This window comes from Pseudophryne corroboree, chromosome 5 (assembly GCF_028390025.1).
Source record: "Pseudophryne corroboree isolate aPseCor3 chromosome 5, aPseCor3.hap2, whole genome shotgun sequence".
NCBI classification, from domain to species: Eukaryota; Metazoa; Chordata; class Amphibia; order Anura; family Myobatrachidae; genus Pseudophryne; species Pseudophryne corroboree.
This window is the reverse complement of record NC_086448.1, coordinates 545,176,403-545,188,879: the sequence shown is the minus strand read 5'-3', so window position 1 is coordinate 545,188,879 and position 12,477 is coordinate 545,176,403. Positions and strand designations below refer to the sequence as shown.

The 12,477-nt window shown below is 46.3% G+C and overlaps 1 protein-coding gene across 3 annotated transcripts in view; it reads right to left on the bottom strand.

The window, feature by feature from the left end:
* Positions 1–12,477, bottom strand: part of CAP2 (cyclase associated actin cytoskeleton regulatory protein 2) — a 335,178-nt gene that overhangs the window by 32,976 nt on the left and 289,725 nt on the right. The gene's annotated exons all lie outside the window — the stretch shown is intronic.

The window sequence follows — 12,477 nt, the reverse complement described above, 5'->3', positions numbered from 1 at the left end:
GTGCATCCCCCCCATTAGAGTGACACCAGCCCAACCAGGTGATACCCTAGTCCAGGTAATGGAAGCTTTGGGGGGATCACACAATCTCCGTCCCATCAATTTCTCCTAGGCTGAAGTGCTAGAGCAGGTTTTGCATTTGGGGTGATGGGGGGGGGGGATTAGGGATACTGGGATTTTTATTTTTTTACGTTTTATCATGTGATGCTGCATCACTGGCTACTTTGCAGGACCAAATAACCTTTTGTTTGGTTTCTTTCTATGGTGCTTTTCTCACATCTGGCAACTTCCATCTCTAAAAGTATAAGAAGCAGGACTTGCGGTCAGGCGAGGTTCATTCTGGCAGGTTTCTTCTGCTTTGTGTACATACACATTCTTCTAAGACCGCCGGAATCTCCCCACTTTTTCAAAATTGGGAGGTTATTACATTCTCCCCTAAGAGGGTGTAGTGAACTTCCCATTCACATAAGGTGGAGCGCTAAGTAGTGGGTAGTTGATGTCACTGGCAAACCCATCAGAGTGTCATATTTTTATGCATAGAATGAACCTAGATTAATTTAGTTTGGAAATGTTATATTTTGCTTAGATTTTAGGACTCAGAAACAGACCATACATTTTATACATTGCAGAACTTGCAGAGCACAGAAAGCCAGGTCATAAGTACTCCCTCCACCTCTCTGCACCGACTGCACGTGCCTGCTGTGCCTTTCTGGAACACATGGTAAGCCCAAGAGAACACTACATATCGGATATCATCTCTGGAGAACAGGTGGATTGTCACACAGACACTGATCCTTTGTTAAGGTGTTTCTTCTGTAAATGTAGATGCTTGTCTTATTCACCACGGTCTTACGGCCACCTGTCTGCATGTGCATTCATGTATAGAAATTACAAGACGAAACAGCTGATGTTCAGGGACTTCTGTTTTTGTCACTGAAAGGGGAGATCTCTGCTTTTCTTTAGTGTCTGGGCATACACACTTGTTTACCCCGAGTTTACTCAGTGTGACTCTGTCTAGAAGTATCTCAGTATGTCATCTGCTTACTTCTGTCAGTGTTTGTAATGACTGATCTCATGATCTTCCCTAGATCAACAACAGTGCAATGACTGTCCATCACTGCCTTGTAGAAATCAACTTCATCACAAACCACAACTGATTATCCATCATGCAATTTAAAAAAATGATTTATGAAATTAATAACACCACAACTGTGTGTTGGATATTGTTTCTGGACCTCTACTATCACTTAAACTTTTAACAATTGCCAAAGGGCCTACATTAAAATGTTTCCATTGAAAGGATTTATCAGATTGATTGTACAATAAACTAACACTGAGCACTGGCATGTTTAGAGTGGATTACATTTGTTAGATACAGCCCATAGCGTCTCCCCTCTTAAGTCAAGAAATAGCATACAAAAGATATGTGTGGTGGCGCTGTAATAACATGTATGGCCACCAGATGGTGGTGCAGAGACCAGCTGCACTGAAACAGTACAGTTACTGTACACTGCAGTTTGTAGACTATACTTTTGTTTACAAAATATGTATCTTAGGAGATATAGGGGTCTATTCAATTGGTGCGTCGGAGAGGATCCGACACCGCACTATTAAATTTCTGGGCATTTCCGACAGGTTTATCCTGTTTTTGACAATGCAAAGTCGGATCGACATTGTCGAAAATGGGCCAAAACCTTTTGAAAATGCCCGCAAATTCGACAAAGCACGTGGATCCGCGGATAATCTGCAGATCCACGTGTTTTACGACAAGTCGGAAAAACGGCAACTGACTTGAATAGGTCGAATCCAGATTCGACCTAAAAAAGTTGGAAAAGGACGTTTTTCCGACTTGTTGAATCAATTGAATAGACTCCATAGGGGTAAATGTATGAAGCAGTGATAAGAGTGGAGAAGTGAGCCAGTGGAGAAGTTGCCCAAGGCAACCAATCAGCACTGAAGTAACATTTATAATTTGCATACTATAAAATTATATAGAGCAGCTGCTCACTGGCTCACTTCTCCATTCTTATCACTGCTTCATACATTGATGCTGCATTTATAATTTGCATACTATAAAATTATACAGAGCAGCTGCTCACTGGCTCACTTCTCCATTCTTATCACTGCTTCATACATTGATGCTGCATTTGTCAAAAAGATTGGATGCTATCCATGATATATGTTTGCTCAAGCTGTAGTTCCTCTTCTACTGTACCTGAAATCCCCTGAAATCCTGTGTGACCTAGAGCAGAAAGCAGCTGATGTGACTCAGTTATAGTAATGACAAGCTTTGTCTTTTATTATAGTAGAAATGATGGAGCTTTCTCTAAAATATAATGGTGCAATGTGCACAAATGTGTAGTGACCCTTAGCAAAAAATGTGCAGTGACTCTTAGCAATTATACTCTGCAGGCTGAAGAAATATCTGATTGCTCGCTGCTCATTAAAGCCAATTTGTGCATATAGCACAGTTTGATTCTATAATCCCCAGTGTATGAAACCGTACTACTCTACAGACCGTCTGGGGTACAAAGTCCAATGGGTCCCAGACAGATAGCAGGTCTCGCTTCCTGGTGGATTGCCTAGCATGATGTATTCAGCATACTAACCCTGAGGATGGCTCTGTGCGTCAGGGTGACTACTAGCTGATGCCTCCTTATTATATGATAGGAAGGCTGTGTGTCAGCAGTACAAACTGGCTTTGTATAGCAGGCTGACCATCCTTACTCCCTTGTGCTGAAGTAATGTCATTATAGAAAAATTGTTTTATAGAAGACCTAAAATTGTGTTTGATATTTTAAATTCCAGTGTTAATGTTTATCTAAATGCTTTAAAAGGGACAGGAAAATATACATTCATAGGTAAAATGCAATAATCATACAGCAGAGGTCACAATGTACACGTGCCAATGCTACATAAACTCATGTTCTTGGGTAGCTATTATCTATTATTCAGACGTTCTTACTGTGAGTCACAAACATAAATGCAGTTAGCACAGGGCTTCTAGACCGGTTATTTGTTCAACAAATGTTTTCTGCTAGACATGCCTGACACGTGTTTAAGAACATTAAATACCACCAGTTGTTTAGTGGTTTTAGAGACTGCAAGTGTTTTCATATCAGTGTGACGATAGCCAATGTGGCCGCTGCTGAACTCTTCTAAGCCCTTCTTGTTAGACTGTGACACAGCTGTTGGTAAGGTTCTTCCTCTCTACAATCTAGCGAAGCAATCCTCAGCTCCATAGCATCACTAAAGGAAGTCACTTGCTTCTTGGCAGGTGCTACTGAAATAAAAGGAACAGTTGCTCTCTATACAGCTGCCAGTTAGAAAGGTCATCTATGGTAAAAGACTATGGGGGTCATTCCGAGTTGATCGCTCGCTAGCAACTTTTTGCAGCGCTGTAATCAGGTTAAATCTCGGCAAAACTGCGCATGCACTGCATTGCGCAGGCGCATCATACGGGTACAAAGAGGATCAATGCTGAGCGATGGATTTAACGAAGAATCCATTTGCACAGCCGATCGCAAGGTGACTGACAGAAAGAGGGCATTTGTGGGTGTCAACTGACCGTTTTCTGGGAGTGTTTGGAAAAACGCAGGCGTGTCCAAGCGTTTGCAGGGCGGGTGTCTGACGTGAATTCCGGGACCAAAAAGACTGGAGTGATTGCTGCGGCGGAGCAAGTCCAGAGCTACTCAGAAACTGCAAAAAACTTTTTCGTGCCGTTGGCTGCAAAAGTGTTTGCACACTTGCAAAGCTAAAATACACTCCCCCATAGGCGGCGACTATCTGATCGCAGCACAGCAAAAAGTTGCTAGCGAGCGATCAACTCGGAATGACCCCCTATGCTGTTAAACCTAGAGTAGATTTTCCTTCTCTATACTTTAAAGCCTGATACGTATACGAGGACAAGGAACCATTAAAGACAGAAATAGTTGCTAAGCATCTTGTTTTATTATGCTTAAAGATATGAATTGCAAAGCCAAGACTAATGTTCCTTACTACAGTCCTCCATCTCTCTATACTGCATGAATATTAATGATATTCATAGAGCAGTACAATACAGAAATCACTAGTTTAGTTATTTCTACAAAGCCATACATTATAATAAAACTGTAAACCTGAAAATGCTGCTGGTTTTGGGACTACCTAGACAGCTATGGGGACTGCATTTGCAAACATGAACTAGGGGAGTGTAAAAGACAACTTTAATATCTGCTGTGTTACCTCCTTGTTAAATACCCCCAATGATCAATTATTAAAAAATACAGCTGTTTTTGGAGAACTGGCTGCATTTTTGGGCTTAATAATTAGGTTCCGTTGCCTTCATTAATCAGCAACATACAACCTAATTCTGTCAGATGCAGTGTTGATGGTACATGCAGTTGTCCGATGTTCTGAGTATGAGGATGCGTCTGAGTTGCATAGCACATGTAACCCGTCTGTCAGTGCAGAGACGCAGTACAGAATCAGATGCACGGTCTATGGATTTCAGTGAGCGTTCCTGGGAGGTAATGGGGGGTTGGGGGTGGCTAAGCTGATGTGGGTGTGTCGTGGGCATGTTGCTGAAAGTTGTGTCAAAAGTTGCATAGCCACTCAAATAGGAAGGAATACTCATATGGAGAAGCTTCACCTACAATAGGGCTGGTGCAAATTTCGATGGTGCACCGATGGTGCATTCAAAGAGACAGAGGGGCAGATGTATTAAGCCTGGAGAAGTGATAAAGCAGTGATAAAGAAGCAATTAGTGGAAGGTGATAATGCAAAAGCCAATCAGCTCCTGTCATTATTCAAACCTGTAGTGATTGGCTGGTGCGTTATCACCTTACACTTATCACTGCTTTATCACTTCTCCAGGCTTAATACATCTGCCCCAGAGACTGAACTGCATTTTGTCAAGATGCTGCATGTATGCCTCTCAGTTTTGTGAAAATCGCTGCGGCATTAGCCTAAGATACAGACGCGGCTGCTACAAAACACACAGCCGCATCTGTGTACGACTCAGAATCAGGCCCATATTCTCTCAATACCTACATTCATGGACCTGCCGCAACCCTTGCTTCATACTAGCAAATAGCACACTCACATTTACATGTTATGCTTCACTAAACCATCTCTGTCTATCTGAGAGGCACTAACCCTCACCAGGGGCGGATTGGAAACTAATAGTAGCCCTGGAAAAATTTCTAGAAGTGGCCTCATGTGGGTGGCACCAAATCAACTGTAGATGGAACCAATACCAAAGTAGGCGGAATTACTGCTTCAAAATATAATGTAGGCGGAGTTACACCAACAAAAGGCAGAGCATGTCATAGTAGCTGAACCTAACATATTAAATAGTTTAGATAGTATTGGGCCTAATTCAGGAGGTAATTCAGACTGGATCGCTGCAGCGAACAAATGCAGCGTGCGATCGGGTCGGAATGACCCCCATGGTTTTGCTCAACTGCTAACAAATTTGCTGCTGCGATCAGATCTGAATCACCCCCATTGTGTTGTAGCAGAAGTACTTAAGAAATTAAAACTTGTGGTGACATTTAATCCTTTGCACACTCACTAAATACATTTTAAAGCAATTATAGCTACTTAATGCAAAACTCTTTTACAGTGGTTCTCAAACTCGGTACTCAGGAACCCAAACAGCTCATGTTGTCCAGGTCACCTGGCATGTGAACAGGTATATTCATTACTCACTAACGTTTCAAAAGATGCACAGGTGGAACTAATTATTTCAGTTATGATCCTGTGAGGAGACCTGGAAAACATGCACTGTTTCAGAACCTGTGCCCCAGGGCGCCATGATACAAAGAAATTTTGGGAACCACTTTGTTAAGGCATTGTAAAGCCTGCCATAAGCGTTCAGGGGCCATATATAGAAATATATAGATTAAAAAAAAAAAAAAATATATATATATATATATATATATGTGTGTGTCTTTAAATTATCCGGCACTCCTGATATGAGGAAAAGCAGTGACCTGGGTGCCCGTGCTGTGTTTGTATAGTCCCTCTATTGCTGAATAAGCAAATGGCACGTCACTCCAGGTTACTGGAAAAAGGGTTTTAATGGTCCATATATATATAGAAAGAGAGAGTGAGAGAATGTGATTGGGAGAGAACTGACAGTCCTGATGTATAGATGGCTATACCAGCCAGGATGATTAATAGGTAACCTTTGCTGGTGTCTTCTCTGCAGTGTTAGATTCCCCTCTCCCACATTTGTGGTACGGTATGCAGTGGTGATGGTACAGCTCCCGCTGCATTTGCTCTGCCTGACTCCGCTGCATGCTTCCTGGTTGCTGGAACCGATGGCGGAACTTCTGAGTGATGGGCCCAGGTGCAAAAATATGCTTTGGGCCCCCCTCCTCCACCCTATTCCTACCCCGAGTTCATAATATGCCACACAGCAGAAGGTGATGGAGAGCAACAGTGGTGAAAAGGAGAAACAGAGGGTGACTAGCAGAACGTGATAGGGAGAGGCAGGGGGGGGGGGGGGTGCCTGGGAGAGGCAGAGGGTGACAGGGGAGAAGGTGAAAGGATGAAAGGAAAGATAGTGTGATAGGGAGATGGTGATTCTAGGGAGAGAAAGTGGATGACAGGCAGATAATGAGGTTTGAGTGATGGGGACAGGCAGTGTGTAACGCCAGGGAGTGGCAGTGGGAGACAAGGAGTGGGTGACAGGGAGAGGCAGTAGGTGATGCCAGGGAGAAGTGTCAGGGAGAGGCATGCTGACGCCAGGGAGGGGTGACAGGGAGAAGCATGGTGATGCCAGGAGAGTTGACAGGGAGAAGCAGGGTGATTCCAGGTAGAGGTGACAGGGTGACGCCAGGGAGGCATGACAGGGAGAGGCAGGGTGACGCCGGGGAGGGATGACAGGAAGAGGCAGGGTGACGCCAGAGAGAGGTGACAGGGAGAGGCAGGGTGACGCCGGGGAGAGGTGACAGAGAGAGGCAGGGTTGCGCCAGGGAGAGGTGGCAGGGTGGTGCCAGGAAAGGTGACAGGGAGAGGCACCCCCCCACACACACAAACACAGTTAAAATGCATATACATGGATAGATTTGACAAACGATGTGGGCGTTCCCGATCAATCGGAACGACACATCTTTTACATTGTTCCGTGTGTATGAACGATACCGATGGCCATGCGCGCACCCGCGAGTCGCTAACGACAGCCTCAGATCTTTTGATCATGCAAGAAGATCTGGGACTGTCGTTAGCGATGCTATGCTGCCGAATGCAGCGTGGCCCCTGCTCCCATCTCCCCGCCATTCGTCGCTTCCGGCAACGGCAAGTGTGTATGCACTTACTGATGCCCCCCCCGCCGGGGACGATGTATCATTCAGTGACACATCTTGCTGTGTGTACCCACCTTTAGATCATCTCTGCTTAGCACTACATAACCTTCCTCTCCCTACTACAGAATATCCCCCATCCTTCCCAGGCAGATCTCCAAGTCCCTCTATCAGCCAGTGCAGTTCTGCATGCAGCCTGTCAGTCTTTAAAAAAACAATGTCCTACAAGCTGCAGGACATTTTTATTTTTTTCTACAGACTGACTGCAGCAGGTGTCGACAACAGTGAAATCAGATTCACTTTGTCTGTTTCTCCCAGCCAGCCCTGATTTCCCCCACTCTATCCCCACTCCGTGTCCCCTCCTCTCACCACAGGCTTGCAGGCTGCAGCTGACGGCGGCCCGGGGAGCGGAGAGCAGGCTGCTGGACACGCAACCACTCTTCCTTTGAGGTGCATGACGTGACTGGTGTGGCGCACGTACCACTTCTTATGATATCGGCCGCGCTAGTACTAGCTCTAGGCAGTCACCCATGTACAAAAGCCGTGACCAGATGTCACTCTAAGGGGGGGCGGGCTACAGATGACAAGCGGCCCTGCACACCAGTCGGCCCATCGGGCGTCTCCCCTGTGGCTACAATGGCCAATCAGGGCCTGGCCCTCACTGAATCCTATCTGTGTATAATATATAAATAGGAATAGCTCTTCCAGACCATGCGTATAATATGTTAATAGTAAATACACCAGTGCCACCCTGGCCAAAGCACAAATTCAGGCATAACAAGAGATAGATATTCACATAGATTTTCATTAGATATGAAGAAAAAATGTATGATAAAACCACATTTGTTAAAATGTAAAGATTTAAATAGGCTATAATAAAAATAAGATTTTACTCACTGGTAAATCTATTTCTCGTAGTCCGTAGTGGATGCTGGGACTCCGTAAGGACCATGGGGAATAGCGGCTCCGCAGGAGACTGGGCACAACTAAAGAAAGCTTTAGGACTACCTGGTGTGCACTGGCTCCTCCCACTATGACCCTCCTCCAGACCTCAGTTAGGATACTGTGCCCGGAAGAGCTGACACAATAAGGAAGGATTTTGAATCCCGGGTAAGACTCATACCAGCCACACCAATCACACTGTATAACTCGTGATACTATACCCAGTTAACAGTATGAAATATAACTGAGCCTCTCAACAGATGGCTCAACAATAACCCTTTAGTTAGGCAATAACTATATACAAGTATTGCAGACAATCCGCACTTGGGATGGGCGCCCAGCATCCACTACGGACTACGAGAAATAGATTTACCGGTGAGTAAAATCTTATTTTCTCTGACGTCCTAAGTGGATGCTGGGACTCCGTAAGGACCATGGGGATTATACCAAAGCTCCCAAACGGGCGGGAGAGTGCGGATGACTCTGCAGCCCCAAATGAGCAAACTCTAGGTCCTCCTCAGCCAGGGTATCAAACTTGTAGACTCTTGCAAAAGTGTTTGAACCCGACCAAGTAACAGCTCGGCAAATTTGTAAAGCCGAGACCCCTCGGGCAGCCGCCCAAGAAGAGCCCACTTTCCTCGTGGAATGGGCTTTTACAGATTTAGGGTGCGGCAGTCCAGCCGCAGAATGTGCAAGTTGAATCGTGCTACAGATCCAGCGAGCAATAGTCTGCTTAGAAGCAGGAGCACTGTTACGCACACCAGTGCTAACAGGAGTATACCGGTGTATGAACAGAGAGGGAAGCGAAGCAAACGAACTCACACACAGTATAACATAACATACACAGGAGGTGATGGAATAACTAATAAACACAAAGTGAACGGAGAAGCCCAAAGGCTCAGGAATTGAGTGTCTCCCTAGTGTCAGGAATGCTCAGATGGAATAGAGCGGACAATGAAGCGAGGTGTAGTGATTTAACATGTGGAGCACCTGAAATGATGTTGCTAAGAGCAACAGAAAAAACCCCAAAGGGTTACCAACGGGTGTGGGAATAAGCTCCTTGGTCAGAGATAGAAATATAGACACAAGGAGAGTATCCACAATCCTAACCCCCACTTGCAGGGCACAGGTTCAGCTTACTGCCACTAAACTGACACCTGGACGCCCTGCACAGTGAGGGAGGATTAAGCAAGCAGGTCTGAGAGTACAGCCGCAAACCTGCTGGGTTCACAGAATAGCAAAAGAACCCCAGCAGGTCAAACAACTGACTCCAGTCTTACTGCTAGGTCCGGATTGGCAGAATGAAGTACCGAATCCCAAGGCCTATTCGCAGTAAGCAACAAGTAAATACAAAGTCACACAGTACTAGCTAACTCTCTGGAACTGACTAACAAACAAAGATTCAGCAGCATTTGCCTAGCCTGAGAGGATGGTTTATATAGCAGGTGCTGTCCACGCCCCACTCAGACCTCACAGACTGTGAGCACAAAACCAGCGCCGGATTCCCTGCCGTGCACAGAGCCTGTAACCACTACACAGTAAAAACCCGGACCGGAGTATCAGCTGCGCTCAGGTTACTTCGCTAACACTTGCCTCCCGGTTGCCATGGCGACGTGGCAGCACAGAGCAGGAGATCCTAACAGTACCCCCCCTCTGACGAGGGGTCAAAGAACCCCTACCACCGGGTTTATTGGGGAACTGCGAGAAGAAAGAGCGTATCAGTCTGGGGGCATGAAGATCACAACTGCGCACCCACGACCGCTCCTCCGGGCCATACCCCTTCCAGTGCACCAAAAATGACAGCCGACCCCGAAACATCTTGGAGTCAAGAACCCTTTCAACCACAAACTCCCTCTGACCCCGTATCAGAAGAGGAGAAGGTCTTCCACTGGAAGCAGGATTACTAACCGCCAGTTTTAAAAGGGAACAATGAAATGTTTTATTGATACCAAATGAACGGGGCAGATCTAACTGAAATACCACCGGATTGATAACCCTGGTGATCTTATAAGGGCCGATGAACTGGGGGCCTAACTTATGAGATGGCTGTCTCAACTTCAAATTCTTGGTGGACAACCAGACGAAGTCTCCTAATTTGAAGCTGCAGGGTCTTCTCCGCTTATCAAAAACCCTTTTGGTCACTAATGACACAGACACAAGGGCTTTCTTCACTTTCCTCCAAATACCCCTAAGGACCGAAACAACAGAGGAACCACCAGGCGTGGAATCCAGGGGGTCAAAAGAATTGGCCTTAGGATGATGCCCATACACACAAAGGAAGGGAGAGATCCCTGTAGCAGAGTGAGCCGCGTTGTTATAGGCAAACTCCGCCATGGACAGATGAGCAACCCAGTCAGTATGACACTTGGAGACATAACACCTGAGGAACTGCTCCAAGGACTGGTTCACCCTCTCAGTCTGCCCATTAGACTGTGGATGGTAGCCTGACGACAAGCTCACAGAAATCTGGAGATCAGAACAAAATGCCCTCCAGAATTTGGCCACAAACTGGGATCCACGGTCAGAGACCACATCAAGTGGCAACCCGTGGAGGCGCACAACATGCTGCATAAATAACTCAGACAGGCGTCTGGCCGATGGCAACCCAACCAGTGGAACGAAATGCGCCATCTTCGAAAACCTGTCAACGACAACCCAAATGGCTGTCATCCCCGAGGATTTGGGCAAGTCCACCACAAAATCCATGGAAATGTGGGTCCATGGCTTAGACGGAATAGAGAGTGGATGTAATGGGCCGACAGGAACCCCTCTAGGAGTTTTATTTCGGGCACAAACGTCACATGCCCGAACCCACTGATCCACATCCCTAGCCACCGAGGGCCACCACACCGCCCTAGACAGCAACTCCCGAGTTCTGGCAATACCCGGATGCCCTGCCGACCTCTTGGCATGGAATTCCAGGAACACTCGCTGTCTTAACCTAGGAGGCACAAACAAGAGACCTACCGGAAGGTCTGGAGGAGCCTGCTCCTGTGCTCTAAGGACTAATGACAAGAGGTCCTGGGTAATGCCCACTTTAATACATGATGGGGACACAATGGGCAAGGGCTCCTCGGTGGTCTCTTGAACTGGAGCAAAACTCAGCGAGAGCGCATCAGCCTTGATGTTTTTTGACCCAGGGCGATATATTATCAAAAAATTAAAGCGAGCAAAAAACAAAGCCCATCGTGCCTGCCTGGCATTGAGCCGCTTCGCTGACTCTAAATATGCCAGATTCTTATGGTCGGTGAGAATTGAGACCACAAACTTAGCCCCCTCAAGCCAGTGTCTCCACTCCCCGAGTGCATCCTTTATAGCCAACAATTCCCGGTTACCCACATCATAATTCATCTTGGCAGACGAAAATTTACAGGAAAAGTAAGCACAGGGATGAAGGCGATTATCAGACACCCCCATCTGAGAGAGCACTGCCCCAATACCTATCTCAGAGGCATCCACTTCTACCACAAAAGGACGCTCTGGATCTGGGTGTCGCAGCACCTTGGCCGAGACAAATGCCCTTTTGAGACGGGCAAAGGCCGCTTTGGCCTCACAAGACCAGTGAGCAACATCCGCCCCTTTCTTAGTGAGTGCCACCAAGGGGGCCACTATAGACGAAAATCCAGCGATAAACCGTCTATAAAAATTCGCAAAGCCCAGAAAACGCTGAAGCGCCTTCAAACTAGTGGGCTGCACCCAATCCAGGACTGCCTGTACCTTAGAACCCTCCATTTGGAAACCTTCTGAGGAGATAATATACCCTAGAAATGCGATTTGCTGGACTTCAAACTCGCACTTCTCCAGCTTCGCCCCAAGCTTGTGGTCTCTGAGTTTCTGGAGGACTAAGCGTACATGCTTCCGATGTTCCTCCAGGGAATGAGAGAAGATTAGGATGTCATCTAGATAAACAACTAACAATCTATCCAAATATTCCCTGAGCACATCGTTCATGAATTCCTGGAAGACTGCCGGGGCATTAGAGAGCCCAAAAGGCATCACCAAATATTCATAATGCCCTGAGTGGGTATTAAAGGCAGTCTTCCATTCATCCCCCTCTCTTATTCGGATTAGATTGTAAGCACCGCGTAGGTCAATCTTAAAAAAAATGGTGGCAGTACGAAGCTGGTCAAACAAAACCGAAATGAGAGGCAGTGGGTACGAGTTTTTAATCGTGATACGGTTCAATTCCCTGAAGTCGATGCAGGGTCGCAACGAACCGTCCTTTTTACCCACGAAGAAGAACCCCGAC